Raw genomic sequence first — 19,705 nt, 5'->3', positions numbered from 1 at the left:
CAAAGAGAAAGGGACTGGGGAGGATGGGTGTATAGGGAGGGATGAGGGGGGGAGAAGTAGGGGGGTATTAAGATTAACATGCAAGGGGGGGTAGGAGAAAAGGGAGGGCTGTACAACACAGAGAAGGCAAGTAGTGATTCTACAACATTTTGCTATGCTGATAGACAATGACTGTAAAGGGGTTTATAGGGGAGACCTGGTATAGGGGAGAGCCTAGTAAGCATAATATTCGTCATGTAAGTGGAGATTAGTGATACCAAAAACAAAGAAAAAAAAAAAAAGGGCAGTTCCTGTGTGGTAACCTCCAACGAGTTCTACACAAGGGTATAAAGGGATTATAAAAGTGTAGGCAAAGGGTCTGTTTGTGTTTATACAGAGGATCAAAGCCTAATTGGGCTACCCCAAAAATGAACTAAGATACGATATGAAAAAGAACTTCCAACATCAGCACTCTCTGGAAGACTCATGCCAGAAGATGATCATAAAAAACCCCAAAAAAGACGCACTGCTATAGCTGTAGATGCACTCATCCCACCCGTTCCTGGACTTGCCATGGGAATGAGGAAGGAGATATCTAAACTGGCCTGTGCATACAGTAAAACAACAAATTTGACTGGATCTATACTGTTGGAACTCAACCAAGAATTTGGAGAAGTGCAAATTGTAGCGCTCCAAAGTCTTACAGCTACAGACTATTTACTGTTAAAAGAACATATGGCATGTGAACAGTCCCCAGGAATGGGTTGTTTTAATTTGTCTGATTTCTCTCAGACTGTTCAAGTTCAGTTGGACAATATCCACCATGTCATAGATAAGTTTTCACAAATGCCTAAGGTGCCTAACTGGTTTTCTTGGTTTCACTGGAGATGGCTGGTAATTACAGATATGCTTTGGTTATGTAACTCTACTCCTATTATGTTAATGTGTGTGCGCAATTTAAGTAGTAGCTTAAAACCTATTCATGCTGAAGTTACTCTACAAGAAGATATGTCAAAGAAATAATCAATCTTTCCATGTTTTCTTCCGCCTGCTACTTCTACAGCTTTTCTTCTTCCTTCCTAATTACAACCCTTAAATAGAATTCGTGCCTCGTATCAAATTTACCGAGTATCATAATTCTTCCAAGTGGTAAAGATACCTCAAGACAAATGCTGGGCATAGAAGCCACAGGGCATAAATATGCAAAGAAGTAAAAAGCTAACCTTTTCAAACAATAAGGCTTCTCTCTCACTTACCAACTTAACATTTCCCTGTATGGCCCCGGAAGATGACTGGTTAGCAAGAGACGGGTAAGATTCCTCAAGGGAGGAACAACCTAAGACAGGCACAGTCGCAGGGGGGCCATCAGGTGAGAAATTGGGGATCAACAGAGGTGAGGCTTAGAACCTCACCCCCCCTGTTCTGAGAGAAATCTTCTGCATACGTGGATGTTTTATTGCCCTGGTCTAGCTGGGATTAACACATAGTCTACAGGCACACACCTGATCATCTACATTTGCTCTCTTACAACACTAAACTATGTTTTCTACCTTTATCTTGTATCTACCTACCACTTCAGCATTTTATTAAAAATAATAATAATAAAGAGGGAAATGTAGTATCCACACATAAATCAAGTATAAAAACCAAATGAGTATTCATATTTGAACTGACTGTTTAGAGTTCATAATGTATGAGCAAAACTGAAAGTTTCTGTGATGACTGCCCTTGTACTGTTCACTATGTAACTTATTCATTATGTAAGAATTTGTTCTCCATGTAAGAACTTGTTTGTTATGCCTCAGAAGATTGGAGACTGACGAAAATTAGGCTTGGGGTGGATTAATGATTGTGCATTGAGCATTGACTCCCCTATACAGAATTTTATTGTCGTTAACAATCATTTGATCAATAAATATGAGAGATGCCCTCACAAAAAAAAAAAAAAAAAAGGAAAGACTTCCAATGTTAAAATAAATAAGTAACCGGGATGTAATGTATAGCATAAGGAATATAGTCAAGATAATGTAACAGCTTGGTAGGGTGATAGCTGGAACCTCGAATTATGTATATAAATGTTCTACCACTGTGTTGTACACTTGAAACTAATGTAATGTAATACGGTGCGTCAACTACCCTTCAATAAAAAAATAATTATTTAAAAAAAAAAAAAAAAGGGGACACTAACAGATGGAAACTCATCCCATGCTCGTGGCTAGGAAGAATTAATATCATCAAAATGGCCATCCTGCCCAAAGCTGTATACAGATTTGATGCAATCCCTATGAAACTACCAGCAACATTCTTCAATGTACTGGAACAAATAATTCAAAAATTCATATGGAAACACCAAAGACCCCGAATAGCCAAAGCAATCCTGAGAAAGAAGAATAAAGTAGGGGGGATCTCACTCCCCAACTTCAAGCTCTATTATAAAGCCATAGTAATCAAGACAATTTGGTACTGGCACAAGAGCAGAGCCACAGACCAATGGAACAGACTAGAGAATCCAGACATTAACCCAGACATATATGGTCAATTAATATTTGATAAAGGAGCCATGGACATACAATGGCGAAATGACAGTCTCTTCAACAGGTGGTGCTGGCAAAACTGGACAGCTACATGTAGGAGAATGAAACTGGACCATTGTCTAACCCCATATACAAAAGTAAACTCAAAATGGATCAAAGACCTGAATGTAAGCCATGAAACCATTAAACTCTTGGAAGAAAACATAGGCGAAAACCTCTTAGACATAAACATGAGTGACCTCTTCTTGAACATATCTCCCCGGGCAAGGAAAACAACAGCAAAAATGAGTAAGTGAGACTATATTAAGCTGAAAAGCTTCTGTACAGCAAAAGACACCATCAATAGAACAAGAAGGATCCCTACAGTATGGGAGAATATATTTGAAAATGACACATCCGATAAAGGCTTGACGTCCAGAATATATAAGGAGCTCACACGCCTCAACAAACAAAAAACAAATAACCCAATTAAAAAATGGGCAGAGGAACTGAACAGACAGTTCTCCAACAAAGAAATACAGATGGACAACAGACACATGAAAAGATGCTCCACATCGCTAATTATCAGAGAAATGCAAATTAAAACTACAATGAGGTATCACCTCACACCAGTAAGGATGGCTGCCATCCAAAAGACAGAGAACAACAAATGTTGGCGAGGCTGTGGAGAAAGGGGAACCCTCCTACACTGCTGGTGGGAATGTAAGTTAGTTCAACCATTGTGGAAAGCAGTATGGAGGTACATCAAAATGCTCAAAACAGACTTACCATTTGACCCAGGAATTGCACTCCTAGGAATTTACCCTAAGAACGCAGCAATCAAGTTTGAGAAAGACAGATGCACCCCTATGTTTATTGCAGCACTATTTACAATAGCCAAGAATTGGAAGCAACCTAAATGTCCATCAATAGATGAATGGATAAAGAAGATGTGGTACATATACACAATGGAATACTACTCAGCCATAAGAAAAGGGCAAATCCAATCATTTGCAGCAACATGGATGGAGCTGGAGGGTATTATGCTCAGTGAAACAAGCCAAGCGGAGAAAGAGAAATACCAAATGATTTCACTTATCTGTGGAATATAAGAACAAAGGAAAAACTGAAGGAACAAAACAGCAGCAGAATCACAGAACTCAAGAATGGACTAACAGGTACCAAAGGGAAAGGGACTGGGGAGGATGGGTGGGTAGGGAGGGATAAGTGGGGAGAAGTAGGGGGGTATTAAGATTAACTTGCATGGGGGGGTAGGAGAAAAGGGAGGGCTGTACAGCACAGAGAAGGCAAGTAGTAATTCTACAACATTTTGCTATGCTGATGGACAGTGACTGTAAAGGGGTTTATAGGGGAGACCTGGTATAGGGGAGAGCCTAGTAAACATAATATTCGTCATGTAAGTGTAGATTAGTGATACCAAAAACAAAGCAAAAAAAAAAAAAGAAGGGCAGTTCTTGTGTGGTAACCTCCAACGAGTTCTACACAAGGGTATAAAGGGCATATAAAAGTGTAGGCAAAGGGTCTGTTTGTGTTTATACAGAGGATCAAAGCCTAATTGGGCTACCCCAAAAATGAACTAAGATACGATATGAAAAAGAACTTCCAACATCTGCACTCTCCCACCAGTTCCTGGACTTGCCATGGGAATGAGGAAGGAGATATCTAAGCTGGCCTGTGCATACAGTTAAACAACAACTTTGACTGGATCTATACTGTTGGAACTCAACCAAGAATTTGGAGAAGTGCAAATTGTAGTGCTCCAAAGTCTTACAACTACAGACAATTTACTGTTAAAAGAATATATGGCATGTGAACAGTCCCCAGGAATGGGTTGTTTTAATTTGTCTGATTTCTCTCAGACTGTTCAAGTTCAGTTGGACAATATCCACCATGTCATAGATAAGTTTTCACAAATGCCTAAGGTGCCTAACTGGTTTTCTTGGTTTCACTGGAGATGGCTGGTAATTACAGGTATGCTTTGGTTATGTAACTATACTCCTATTATGTTAATGTGTGTGCGCAATTTAAGTAGTAGCTTAAAACCTATACATGCTGAAGTTACTCTACAAGAAGATATGTCAAAGAAATAATAAATCTCCCCAGGTTTTCTTCCACCTGCTACTTCTATAGCTTTTCTTCTTCCTTCCTAATTACAACCCTTAAATAGAATTCGTGCCTCATATCAAATTTACCGAGTATCATAATTCTTCCAAGTGGTAAAGATACCTCAAGACAAATGCTGGGCATAGAAGCCACAGGGCATAAATATGCAAAGAAGTAAAAAGCTAACCTTTTCAAACAATAAGGCTTCCCTCTCACTTACCAACTTCACATTTCCCTGTATGGCCCCGGAAGATGACTGGTTAGCCAGAGACGGGTAAGATTCCTCAAGGGAGGAACAACCTAAGACAGGCACAGTCGCAGGGGGGCCATCAGGTGAGAAATTGGGGATCAACAGAGGTGAGGCTTAGAACCTCACCCCCCCTGTTCTGAGAGAAATCTTCTGCATACGTGGATGTTTTATTGCCCTTGTCTAGCTTGGATTAACACATAGTCTACAGGCACACACCTGATCATCTACAGTTGCTCTCTTACAACACTAAACTATGTTTTCTACCTTTATCTTGTATCTACCTACCACTTCAGCATTTTATTAAAAATAATAATAATAAAGAGAGAAATGTGGTATCCACATATAAATCAAGTATAAAAATCAAATGAGTATTCATATTTGAACAGACTGTTTATAGTTCATAATGCATGAGCAAAACCGAAAGTTTCTGTGATGACTGCCCTTGTACTGTTCACTATGTAACTTATTCATTATGTAAGAATTTGTTCTCCATGTAAGAACTTGTTTGTTATGCCTCAGAAGATTGGAGACTGACGAAAATTAGGCTTGGGGTGGATTAATGATTGTGCATTGAGCATTGACTCCCCTATACAGAATTTTATTGTCGTTAACAGCCATTTGATCAATAAATATGAGAGATGCCCTCACAAAAAAAAAAAAAAAGGACAGACTTCCAATGGTAAAATAAATAAGTAACCGGGATGTAATGTATAGCATAAGGAATATAGTCAAGATATTGTAACAGCTTGGTAGGGTGATAGCTGGAACCTCGAATTATGTATATAAATGTTCTACCACTGTGTTGTACACTTGAAACTAATGTAATGTAATACTGTGCGTCAACTACCCTTCAATAAAAAATAATTATTAAAAAAAAAAAAAAACCAGAAAGGAATAAGCGAAAGTGCCACAATTTGCAGATAACATTTTTTTTTGTTGTTAATTATTTTTTATTGAAGGGTAGTTGACACACAGAATTACATTAGTTTCAGGTGTACAACACAGTGATTCAACATTTATATACATGATAATTCTAGCTACCAGCTATCACCATACCAAGTTGTTACAATATTTTGACTATATTCCTTATGCTATACATTACATCCCGGTTACTTATTTATTTTACAATTGGAAGTGTGTATATATATATATTTTTTTTTTTGTGAGGGCATCTCTCATATTTATTGATCAAATGGTTGTTAACAATAAAATTCTGTATAGGGGGGTCAATGCTCAATGCACAATCATTAATCCACCCCAAGCCTAATTTTCATCAGTCTCCAATCTTCTGAAGCATAACGAACAAGTTCTTACATGGAGAACAAATTCTTACATAGTGAAAAAGTTACATGGTGAACAGTACAAGGGCAGTCATCACAGAAACTTTAGGTTTTGCTCATGCATTATGAACTATAAACAGTCAGTTCAAATATGAACTCATTTGATTTTTATACTTGATTTATATGTGGATGCCACATTTCTCTCTTTATGTGGATACCACATTTCTCTCTTTATTATTATTATTTTTAATAAAATGCTGAAGTGGTAGGTAGATACAAGATAAAGGTAGAAAACATAGTTTAGTGTTGTAAGAGAGCAAATGTAGATGATCAGGTGTGTGCCTGTAGACTATGTGTTAATCCAAGCTAGACAAGGGCAATAAAACATCCACGTATGCAGAAGATTTCTCTCAGAACAGGGGGGGTGAGGTTCTAAGCCTCACCTCTGTTGATCCCCAATTTCTCACCTGATGGCCCCCCTGCGACTGTGCCTGTCTTAGGTTGTTCCTCCCTTGAGGAATCTTACCCGTCTCTGGCTAACAAGTCAGCTTCTGGGGCCATACAGGGAAATGTAAAGTTGGTAAGTGAGAGAGAAGCCTTATTGTTTGAATAGGTTAGCTTTTTACTTCTTTGCATATTTATGCCCTGTGGCTTCTATGTCCAGAATTTGTCTTGAGGTATCTTTACCACTTGGAAGAATTATGATACTCGGTAAATTCGATATGAGGCATGAATTCTATTTAAGGGTTGTAATTAGGAAGGAAGAAGAAAAGCTATAGAAGTAGCAGGCAGCAGAAAACATGGGAAGATTGATTATTTCTTTGACATATCTTCTTGTAGAGTAACTTCAGCATGTATAGGTTTTAAACTACTAATTAAATTGCACACACACATTAACATAATAGGAGTATAGTTACATAACCAAAGCATACCTGTAATTACCAGCCATCTCCAGTGAAACCAAGAAAACCAGTTAGGCACCTTAGGCATTTGTGAAAACTTATCTATGATATGGTGGATATTGTCCAACTGAACTTGAACAGTCTGAGAGAAATCAGACAAATTAAAACAACCCATTCCTGGGGACCGTTCACATCCCATGTGTTCTTTTAACAGTGAATAGTCTGTAGTTGTAAGATTTTGGAGCACTACAATTTGCACTTCTCCAAATTCTTGGTTTAGTTCCAACAGCATAGATCCAGTCAAATTTGTTGTTTTACTGTATGCACAGGCCAGCTTAGATATCTCCTCCCTCATTCCCATGGCAAGTCCAGGAATTTGTGGGATGAGTGCATCTACAGCTGTAGCAGTGCATGGATCTTTGTTGGGGTTTTTTGATGATCATCTTCTCTCATGAGTCTTCCCGAGAGTGCTGATGTTGGAAGTTCTTTTTCATATCATATCTTAGTTCATTTTCGGGGTAGCCCAATTAGGCTTTGATCCTCTGTATAAACACAAACTGACCCTTTACCAACACTTTTATATGCCCTTTATATCATTGTGTAGAACTCATTAGAGGTCACCACATAGGTACTGCTTTTTTTTTTTTTTTAATCATTAATCTACACTTACATGACGAATACTTTGTTTACTAGGCTCTCCCCTATACCAGGTCCCCCCTATATACTCCTTTACAGTCACTGTCCATCAGCGTAGCAAAATGTTGTAGAATCACTACTTGTCTTCTCTGTGTTGTACAGCCCTCCCCTTTCTCCCACCCCGCTATGGATGCTAATCTTAATACCCCTTTTTTCTGCCCCCCCTTATCCCTCCCTACCCACCCATCCTCCCCAGTCCCTTTCCCTTTGGTACCTGTTAGTCCATTCTTGAGTTCTGTGATTCTGTTGCTGTTTTGTTCTTTCAGCTTTTCCTTTGTTCTTATATTCCACAGATGAGTGAAATCATTTGGTATTTCTCTTTCTCCGCTTGGCTTGTTTCACTGAGCATAATACCCTCCAGCTCCATCCATGTTGCCCTTTCACCAGGCGCTGGGCTCTCGCACGTGTGGATGTAGTCAGGCTGTTGCCTGTGTCTTCTGGTCTCTCTTTTAGGATTAGTTGTATTTGTTGTATTTTCAAAAACATATATGTTTTTGGGAGGTGATTCCCACTGTCCTACTCATGCCACCATGTTGGCTCCTCCCTGCAGATAACATATTATATGTAGAAAATCCTGAAGACTCCACCAAAAGTGGTTAGAACTAATCAATAAACTCAGTAAATTTGCAGAGATACAAAAATCTACATATAAAAACATCAAGTGCATTTCCATAGACTAATATTGATCTATTAGAAAAAGAAATTAAGAAAACAATCCCATTTACAACTCCATCAAAAAGAATATAATACCTATATATAAATTAACCAATAAGGTGAAAAAACAGTATACTGAAAACTATATGACACTGATGTTTGCAAATGTAAGTAAATGAAAAGATATTCTCTGCTTAGGGATTGGGAGAATTAGTAGTTAAAAAGTCCATTGTGCTCTAACCAAACTATCAATTCAACACAATCCCTATCAAATTGCTGATGGGATTTTTCATAGAAGTAGAGCAAAGAATCCTAAAATTTGTATGGAACAACAAAAGACCCCAAAAACCCAAAGCAAGCAAACTTAAGAAGAACAAAGCTGGAGGCATCACAGGCTTTGATTTTAAACTATACTGCAAAGCTATAATAATCAAAACAGGATTGTATTAGCATAAAAACAGACAAGCCATTCGATGGAAAATAGCCCAGAAATAACCCCATACATATGCAGTCAATTAATTTATGACAAGGAAGCCAAAAATATACAAGGGAGAAAAGACAGACTCTTCAGTAAATGGTAGTGGGAAAACTGGACAGCCACGTGCAAAAGAATGAAAGTACCACCTAATGCCATGCGGAAAAATTAACTCAAAATGGATTAAAGATTAATGTTAGATTTAAAACCATAAACCTCCTAGAAGAAAGCTCCTAGAGGATAAGCTCTTTGACATCCGTCTGGTGATAATTTTTTGGATTTGACAATAAAAGCAAAAATAAAAATAAAAAATGAGACATTAAACTAAAAAGCTTCTGCCCAAAAAGGGAACATCAGCAAATTGAAAAAACAACCTGCCAAATGGGGGGAAATATTTGCAAGTCATAACTGATTAGAGACTAATATGCAAAATATATAAAAACTCATTCAATTCAATAGCAAAAAACAAATGATCTAACTAAAAAAATAGGCAGAAGATCTAAATAGACATTTTTCCAAAGATATACAAATGGCCATCAGGTCCATGAGAATGTGCTCAACATCACTATCACCAGGCAAATGCAAAGCAAAACCACAGTGAGGTATCACCTCACACTTGTTAGACTGGCTATTTCCAAAAAGACAAGAAAATAATAAAGGAGGCAGAGAAAAAAAGAAACCTTGTGCACTCTTGGTGGAAATGGAATTGGTAACAGCCATTATGGAAAACAGTATGGAGGTTGCTCAAAAAATTGAAAATCGAGCTATCATATAATCCAACAACTCCACTTCTAGTATTTACCCAAAAAAAAAAACAGAATTCAAAAATATATATACACCCTCAGGTTGATTACAGCATTATTTATAATAGCTAAGATATGGAAATAACCTAAGTGTCCACTGATGGAGGAATGGATAAAGAAAGTGTGATACACATGCACAGATGAGTATTATTTAGCCATGAAAAAAGGAAATCCTCTCATTGCAACAACATGGATGGACCTTGGCAGTATTACGCTAAGTGAAATAAGTCATACTGGGAATGGGTGACATATAGAGTATGATCTCACCTACACGTGGAATCTAAAAAGCAAAATAAACAAACAAAAAACCCAGTTCAGATACAGAGAACGGACTGGTGACTGACATGGGTGGGTATCAGGTGTAGGTGAAATAAGTGAAGGGGATCAAAAGGTACAAACTTCTAATTATTATGTCATGGAAATATAAATATACAGCATGGTGACTATAGTTTATAATACTGTATTGCATATTTGAAAGATGCTAAGAATAGATCTTAAAAGTTCTCATCACAAGAAAAAAATTGTATATGGTGATGGATATTAACTAGAATTATTGTGGTGATCGCTTAGCAATATACACAAATACTGAGCCATGTTGTACACCTGAAACTAATATATGTCAATTATAATCCAATAAGAAAAAGAGAGAAAATAGGGACACATTAAAAAAAAAATAGTGTCTACTATTATGGATATATGTAGACATAGTCTTTTTTTATCTGAACTATAGTTTATTCTCTTTTCTATAAGCTAGTTGATTCCACTGGAGTAGGTTTAGAATTCTTTGTTCAAGTGAAGTACTCCCCAGCACCATGTGCAGTATAGATGGTATCAGCGAACAGGTTATTTTAAAATTTTTTATTGGTTTGTGGAAACTTCTGTGTTTGGCCTAATCCATGATGTGCTTCCATGGAACTGGAGAGTTTTAAAAAACAGTTTGAGAAACACTGCAAAAGCCATTGAACTCTTAGAGGGAAGAGGCAAGTCTATCTTACAGCTAAGGTATTTCCTGCATCTTGCAAGGTGCCTGGCCCTTATAGGCATTCTGAATACTTTCTAAAGAGATGAACACCTTGAAATGTTGTTCCTTTTGGTAACCTCATCTAGTGTTAATGTGGACAAAGCCTTATATATACAAGTAGTGTTAGAATTACTATGACAATAAAGATATATGTGGTATATGAAATGGAATAGTAAAATAAATTACATGGTACTTTCCAGAAACATAGTGCATGACAAAGATCCTTGGATTGGAATAGTATGGCTATGGGGTTCTGTCCAAAGTTCTGCCTTTACCTTGCAAGCCTGTCACTGGGACCTGTGCCAGTGTAACCTCATCTGTTAAACTACCTGACCAGAATGAGTTAGCTCCTAAGTTCTTTTTAGTGGTAAAATTCATATAGTAGTACCATCTAAAATGCTATGGAGTATTTATTAAATGATGACAAAATAGATATCCTAAATGTTTCTTTCAAGCCATTATATAATTTGAGGCATGGAGGCAATATAGACCCATAAAATAAATATTCTCAAACATTCACACCTTAGCTAGGTATTACAGACTGTCACACAGTCCATTGCTTCTTCTGAATTTTCATCATTTCACTTGTCATCTTAGCACTTAAGATTTCATTTAATTTCTTTTTTTTAATAGAAGTAAATGAATGAAGAATGAAAGCAGAAATGAAGGGTGGAGGCAATATTTCAATTCCTACAAAAATAGTTAAGTTTCTGCTCTTTATAGAGAATAAAATTCTGAAAAACTAGAACTAGATAAATAGCCTTTAAGAGTAGAAACCCAGTAGGCAAATAAGAATTGAGTAGAGTTGACATTATGTGACAATAGAGTTAGTTTCTTGAGAGTAGGAACCACGTTTTCTTGTATTTCTTTCAGTCATTTTTTAAGGTTTCCTAAAACTTACTTCAGGATTGGATGAATGTGCTCAGTCAGTAAATGTTGATCAAAAACAATAAAAAGGAAAAAGAAACAGAAAATAAACTTTTGATAGGATGTAAATTAAATATATGTACATCATATTACATTTAACATATAAAGCTTTCATTCATTTAATTCAATTTATTAAATACATAAAGCTACCTGCTATATTCTGGGGATTAAGCTAGATACAAGAAATTTCAAAATAAATAAGATATGATTCTGCACTAAGTTAGTTAATTGTGGTTACTAACCACAAGGGCTCATAAGGGGTCACAAGAGAGAGAAACTATGCAAAATAAAATCTATATACAAAGAAAACATTGAGGTGTCTCAGAAACATCCACAAATACAACTGGGTGGCTAAGAAAGAGCACTGTTTCATCCCCCCAATAATTCATCTCCAACCTTATTGTCATTTCCTTTTGGCTCAATCATCAACCCTATAGGAAGTGATTTATCACGGCACAATCAGCTTCATTCTATAGAAAGACACCAGGCTGTCAAGGAGGAATCTGCTTATATCTACTACTAGCAAAAGAGCAACAAAAAGGGAGTCTTACTGCTCTTTGTCAACACCACAGATGTACTGACACACTTTTAAAATGAAACTTGAATAGTAAATAATTTGTCAGGCTTTTAACAGCCAGCACCATGAGTGTATGTGTGTGTCGGATGTATAAACATGTGCACCTCTATTACTCAAGCCTTCTCTTCTCCATGTTTCTATGCATACTCATGCCAATGATATCTCCCTACAACCAAGCCCTTTTCTCTTTTTCCTCCTTTTTTCCATTTTCTTCTTAAAGAAAAAAAATTGGTAACACCACCTTGAAAATCTGGCTCCGAAGTGCAAACACTGCCCCTGAGGACTTAAAATCCAGTGGTAGTTGCTGCTGCCGTGTACCGAACCCAGACAGGATGTGGTAAAAGCCACACTTTAATACATAATAGAAGAAAATAATTAAGGAGAATCAACCACTTCTGCCTGGGCCAGGGGGGAGATGGTCCAAATCAAAGTAGAGCCCCTGCTTTCCCAACTTAGGGTGGCATCCTGAACACAGAGCTCATTTTACTGGATGAAACATCTGAAAATAAGTGAAATCATATAATTCGTGCAACTTCACAATTCTCTCTGCCCCGTTTTCTTTTCCCTCACTGAACAGCCAGGGAAGAGCAGTGAGGGCTGGAGGAATGCAAAATGCAAAGTAAAGTAATTCCAAGATCATCTCATAGTAAGTCTGCCGTCAAAAAGGATTCTGGGCAAGGATGGTATCAGTTCAAAAACTGACAAAGTCACAATTCTTATTACTAAGTAGATCCACATCTCAGTAAGAAGCTAAGGCAAGAGGGACATAATAATACAAAGCTCCTTAGCTGTTGACTCCAACTAAAAAGAAAAATAATTTCAAGCAGGGCAAAGATCTGCCCAGCCTCAGTGCGTGTGGTTTGGTCTATTCCCCACTTACCCTGACTTTACAGTGTGACTCCCCAGGCTCCTTCGCGCCTTCCTCCAGGTGCTCTGTGAGTCAGCGCGGCTTCCTGCGCGCGCTTCCCAGCACGTCACCCTCCACTCACTCAGCCTGCGTACGTCCTACACGTGGATAGCTACCACAGCTTCTCTACTAGCTTTCCTAGTCTGGTTTTTCTCTTTCAATATATTATAGATACCAGTCACAGATTAAGTCTTCTTGTAACCTTGAATTTTTATTAGCCTCTATTCTAAAATTTTCTGTTCAGCCACTTCCTGTAAGGTCAAGTTCAAAGCTTTCCATCTGTCATTAAGTCTCTGTTCTCACTCTCCTTATACATCTTTACCTCACTTGTCCCTGTCCCAGGAGGGGCCTCCCCATTGCTCTGGCATTCTACGCTCATTCCTGAGTGGTTCTCAGGCTGACGTCATCTTTCTGCAAACAGATTCTTTTCTTTCTCTCCACCTTCCCCAACTCTGACAATCCTACTATTCCCACCAATCACAGTATCATATGTAGCACTCTTTTCTGAATCATACCTTCTTGGGCAAGATGTATGTGAACACTCAGGTTTAGAGAAGACCATCAATGGCCACTGGGTTCAGTAAATGTTTTCCTGAAGATTTGAGATTGGGAATAATTATCAGATGGGCAGAATTTGAACAAAGAGGAGTTAGTACAACTATTTCCCCTATGAAGAGAAGTTTGAGTAAGTGGTGAAGCCTGAGGGATTTTACTTCAGACCATCTTGGTTCCAGTTCTGACTCTGTCACTTACTCTGTGCACCGTGGGTCAGCTACTCGATATGACTGACTCAATTTTCTCATTGGGTGGTTACTTAGTAAATGTAAGTGAGGCACAATACTATTAGTAACAAAATCATACCAGTGATATGCTTTGGCAGTACTAACCAGTGAAGGGATTGAAGATATAAAACTGATGGAATGGATCACAAAGAATAAAGTCCAGGGAGATGAGAAGAGAGGTGCAGAGTGATCAACAGCCAGTGAATGCGGTCATCAGGGGAGCCTCACATGGCAGCCCTTCCTATCAGACTCTATGACAACTTCGTTTACTCCCATCAGGCTGACACAGACCCAGCAAACTGTAAAGGCAATGAAGATACTGAGAACACTGGTTATCTAGTTAATATGCATTGGGCAACAAAGTTTTCCTACAGAAATTAATAATCCTCACAAAAATCTTTATAGTTATATATTACTTCCCCCACTTGGAAGATAGGGGCACCAGGATGCTGAAAAATTAAGTTATTTGCTTATTCACACAGCTAAACATTGGTAGAATTTGACTAATTAGATGGCTTTATATTTCAAACTCTAGCAGAAGTCTATCCTGAACCCTAGACTCCAAATTTCAATTTCTGGATGGATGTTTTTCAAAACTCAAAATTGAAAATAATGTCCAATATCAAACTTACCATCTTCCTAATTTGTTTTTCCGTCTACTCTGCACTTTCAAAAAGTAATCTCTCCTTCCTCTCTGTTCCCGTAACACTGGCTCCCTTTCTTTTGGCTCTTGCCATATTATGCCTCTAACTGCCCTGTGATGGGTGTTGACCACCTTGGGTAAAATGAACGGCATCTTCCTGACTCCATGCTGATCCACTGCTGAGCAGACATGAGTGATCAGTACCTGTCGCAGAGCACCAGTAGGCTGGCTTCCAAGAGTTATGTTTGACTGCAGTGTAGCAGAGGGATTTTTCTGTCTCTTTCACTGTATGAAGGAAGGAACTGAAGACATGACAAACGTAGTGAGGACTCAAGTTGCTGGATTCAGTAGAATGCTGGAATGAAGAGACAGAACAGCATCATAATGTAGAATACACTGCAAAGGTTTCTCTGTCAAAGGTGAGCTGCCCTAGATGTTTCTGGGTAGGTATATGCATTTGGTGTTTCTGATATGTGAAAAACAGTTCTATTAATTACAGTTCTTAGCTAACTGTTAGTAAAAATGTCCATTTCATACTTAAGTCGCAGGGGTGCTGGAAAAAGGTAAAACATGGTTCATAACAATTTTGTTAGGATTTAAGAAATCAGAGAAAAATTAACCTTACCAAACATACTGTATGTCTGTATTTCTTTTAGAGTATATAGCTTCCTGAGGATAGGTAAATGCACAGCTGACATCTATGCTCTCGCTCAATAAGTAGAAAGTGATGGTACTGATGTGTAAAGATATAAACTTACAATGCTTCTGCAAAGATACACGAGGCGCAACTTGTTAAGATGAACTATTTGTGGAAAATACTGTAGATTTTACAAGAACAGAATGTTAGAGAATGACTAAGTGAGAGGCAGGGGAAAGAAGATGAGAATAAATGCAGTACTTAGGAAAAAGAAATCAGAGATGCTAAAGGGGACGTGGGGGCAATGAAATGTCTCCTCGACCCCTCCCCATCTTCTCCCTGCTGAATCCTTTAGGGACTGTCCTCTCCTGCCCCAACTCCACAGCGTTCTGTTGGGGCTTTTGGTCAGTGTGAACTGCCTACGGTCACAGGGGCGGACATGAGCCTTGGCCCCAGCCATCACGGTAGCCAGAGCTGGTCCTGAGGAGAGTCCTTCCCAGAAATTCATAGCAAGTTACTGGAAAAGAGAAATGATCTTTCCCCATGATTCACAAACTTTAATGATGCAAGCTGCGAACAGCCTTACTCTCTGCCCAATGGAGAGCATCCCTTTGTATTAGGAAAGAAAGAGCCTGGAATAAATAAAAGGAGGCTGACAGGAGGGATGGGGAAACGACAAGAATTCTGTTAGTTTAGGAATTCAGTTTGACCCAAGAGTGGGCATATTCCTATTCTTCCCAGTTCCATGAGTCAAAATATTCTCTTTTTGCTAAAGCAAGTTTGAATTGGGTCTTTAGTCACTTGTGACCACACATATCATGGTTAATCGGGAAACAGACACCAGAGGGGCTGCACATGTGACTGTAAAGTCAAAGAGGTTGAAAAAGAGCTTGAAGACCAAAAAATGATCTTTGCTTTTGACTTATAATTTTTACCAGTAATCTCGGAAAGGGTAATTTTATTATACTGCTGAGGACAAAAGCTGGTTTGCAGGTGACTTAACCACCACCTAAAACTAGAATAATTTTTGAAACTTCTTGATTCCTACCACCCATCCATACAGAGACACTCAAAATAATCTCTAGTTTTTGTTCACAACTAATAAACTAAATTCCCAGTATTACAGTCTACCTAAAGTTAGAAATGAAACAATTATATAAAAAAATTAACTTTTGTTCAGTGACTTGGGGAGTAGTTCTTATAAACATATATTCTTCTTTCAGAAGTAAGCTACTTAACGTAAAACTTACATAGAACCCAAAAATCACTAAAAGGTACCCTTTCTAATAGATGAAGTAATAGTAAATTAAAAACAAAGAGAAGGGCTCCAGTTGATATTTGTTAAGATTTTAAAAGTACCTTAGATATAAAAGAGAATATAGATAGCACATAAGCGTGAACAATATGGAGACTAGAAATTTTATATAGTATGAGAAACAAGAATACATTAAAGAACATTTGGAGAAACCGTTTTTCTCAGTTGGGATTGTCACGTTGAAGGCCAATCTTCTGCTCTGAGTTCTTTTGCTCCAGGTGGTGGAATTAATCGCTGCTGTGCTCTCTGGGGGAGAGCAGGAATCCTTTTCACACTCTTAGGACATTTCTGCTAAAGAAACTTATGACTCAAAAGCAGGTTAATGTGCAAATTTAATAATTTCTTCACATAAAATACTTTCTAGCCTGGATCTAAATCTAGATTAGTGGGATTGTGATGCTTGTGTTTTGTAAATGAGAGTTCATCATTCCCTTCCCTTGTGTTACTATGATGGGTGACCTTCCTGAACCAACCTCTTGCTTGGAATAGTAGCGTTCGGTATATTTTTGTTCTCTGGCCGTTAGTACCCAGCTTATGTACTTTTAGAGGAGAAAACTCCATTTCAGAGCCAAAGAGCATGATTGCCATTCTTTGTTAGATTCACTATATACTTTAAGAAATGACAAATTTTGATTGAGTTTTCTGATCTGAACACCTACTGTAGCAATGTACTTGTTGAAGCAGAAGTGTCCTGGACACAAAAGCATATCTTTAAAGACATACACAGTCCAAATTCTAAATGCTTAATTTTCTAGTAAAACAACTAGCTGAATGGGACATGGTGAAAGAATCAAGAGACAAACAACAACCAAAAAAATTCTCTTAACAATTAACCTTGGGGGTCTTACACAATTTCAGTAAATATGTCAGTGATCACCTAAGGACTACTTTCCTTCTTAGCCCTTGTCCAATATTCAATTTGCAAATAGCACAAGACACAGAGCGGTAGACGCGTACAAAACGAGGAAAGAGAAATGAGTCAGCACGTAAGGCTCACTCTGCTATATCATTAGAAAAACAGGGTCTATTATTCATTTTGAAGCTTAAGAAATTGAGAATAAATTTTAAAGTGTCACTTGCTATTTAAAGACATTTAATACAGATAAAGCAAATTTTATATCAATTTGTATCTCAAAAGCTAAATATTCTCAAAATAAGGTCATCTCAGCACTTGCCAGTAAGCTAAAATATGAAGAAATATTGAAAAATAAATTAGCTTAGAAAAACGCCAAACGTTGTTCATATATGTCTATCTACATAATGTGAAACTAGTTCAATCAAACAAATTATTAATGCCAAATAACTTAGCCTTACAGAATTGTATAAATCTATTTTGTACTAACTTTGAAAGATCTCCAAGGCAAACTGCTGGGTGAAAAAAGATGTGGACTATCACCATGTATGTGGAAATGTAAGTGCCTAGGAAATGTAATGGATGAAATGCTTCCAAGCTGTTAACTGTGTTTCTGTGGTTGCATCAGGGTAAGTGATGAGAAAAAAGGAGGTGGGATGAAAAAGGAACTTTCCTGGTTTACCTTGTTTTTTTTTTTTTTGCATTGTATTAAACCTTTCACACTAAAAACTTATTCTCTTATGATTTGGGTAATTATAATTTTTAACCAGTTTCAAACTTTAGCCACATAATTATCTCCTTATATATTGTCTATAAATATATACTTGTATGGTAGTTTATTTTTATAAAGATTCTAACATTTTATAAAATTTAGTTCCCCCAGGAAATATGCAATTAAGTAAATGGCTTTTAAAATTTCATTATAAGCTATGTCTGCTAAATAGTTTATTACTCCAAGTGCCCAGTATAACGTTCTATACATAGTGAAGATCACTGATTGACTAGCAAGAATTAAAAGCAAAAAAGTAACTAAGGAACATGTCTTGGTACAGCTCACTTTTCAGAAAATAAATAGGTTGCTGTGTTTCAAAAAACTGTCTTCTTGAAGAGGCTTTTTAAATGAAACAACAAAAAAACTGTTAGAAATTTTCAGTTTATTTAATTTTACAATTCAGAGAAGCTCCTGCATTCATTCCTTTATGTAAACAATAATTTTTGAGCACTTATTCTGAGCCAAGCCTGGTTGAAGGCACTGGAGAGTCACTGATGAACAAGTCTTATGTGTCTGCTGTCGTGGACACACACACAGAGATCAAACACCCAAAGAGTGAAGATCGAGAAGCCAAGAGACAAGGCAACATGATGGCATGATGAGTCACCTCCTTGGGTAGGCTTCATCAGAACCATTCTGGGCCCAGCTATGAAGCAAGATCGAGCTCAGAAGTACGCAACTATGGCATAGCGGCCACTCAAAATTGGAGCCCTGCATGCCAGTAGCCTCCCCATTACGCTCAGTATATAGAAGGCACACATCCCTGGCCTCTGACTGAACTGCTCACTCAACACAGGTGACCACTGAACTTCTGGGAGAGCAAAGCAGGCCACAAGCAGATGTATATCCACCCCATGGTTCCCTGATCTCGTGGAATCTCTGCCCTGTAGACCGTTTGCTGGGTCAGTGGTATAAATCAGGGAGAAAGAAAACATAAGCTGAGTCCCTGTTGTTACCAGTTTTTAAACTTGGATCAGCATCATGCTCTCTTTTAAACTTTCTCTTTAAATTTTAAAGATATTTATTAGCTAAGATCATTCAAGGTTGAGAGGGTCCAGACCACATTGGTTTTTCTGGTCTCTCTAAATATATTTTTGTAAATGAAGGGAAAAGCAGGAGTACAAAGATTTTGATGTATTTAAAATATTCATATATAAAAAATTAACCCTGTTATCACACACATAAATCTCATGGGAATTTTGAAATAAAAATGTCAGAACTCTAAGTTTGATGGCCTTCATTCACACTGACCTTCACCTTTCAAGTTAGGTTCAAAAAAATATCTGAAGCACATGAATCTTCATTCCATGTATCAGGCTTATGCATATCACTTGATATTCTCCTTAACAATAATGTTGCAAAATATTCAGAAATGCTCTATATATTGCTATTTATTACAGCCATCCTTAATAAAAGGGAAGGACATGTTAAGTTTCAGCTGTACTAAGGAAACTCTACAAGTCAGAGCATTCTCAAGAAATGAACAGATACTGTACTGTATTCTTTAGAGGACAGGTCTCCAATGCAAAACCATGAACTACAAGCCCCTTGGAAACTTTCTAAAAATACAGATTACCAGACATTGTCCACAGGGA

At 37.6% G+C, this 19,705-nt stretch overlaps 1 long non-coding RNA gene across 1 annotated transcript in view; it reads right to left on the bottom strand.

Moving 5' to 3' along the window:
* Window positions 1-15,950, bottom strand: part of LOC118935883 (uncharacterized) — a 34,731-nt gene extending 18,781 nt beyond the window's left edge. Inside the window, exons 1-2 of the long non-coding RNA XR_008994160.1 lie at window positions 14,738-15,950; window positions 13,996-14,189 (exon numbers count right to left, since the gene is read on the bottom strand). This is a non-coding gene — a long non-coding RNA (uncharacterized LOC118935883). The remainder of the gene's footprint in view (window positions 1-13,995; window positions 14,190-14,737) is intronic.
* Window positions 15,951-19,705: the final 3,755 nt, after the last annotated feature.

This window comes from Manis pentadactyla, chromosome 15 (genome assembly GCF_030020395.1).
Source record: "Manis pentadactyla isolate mManPen7 chromosome 15, mManPen7.hap1, whole genome shotgun sequence".
Classification (NCBI taxonomy): domain Eukaryota; kingdom Metazoa; phylum Chordata; class Mammalia; order Pholidota; family Manidae; genus Manis; species Manis pentadactyla.
This window is presented reverse-complemented; position numbering and strand designations above follow the sequence as displayed.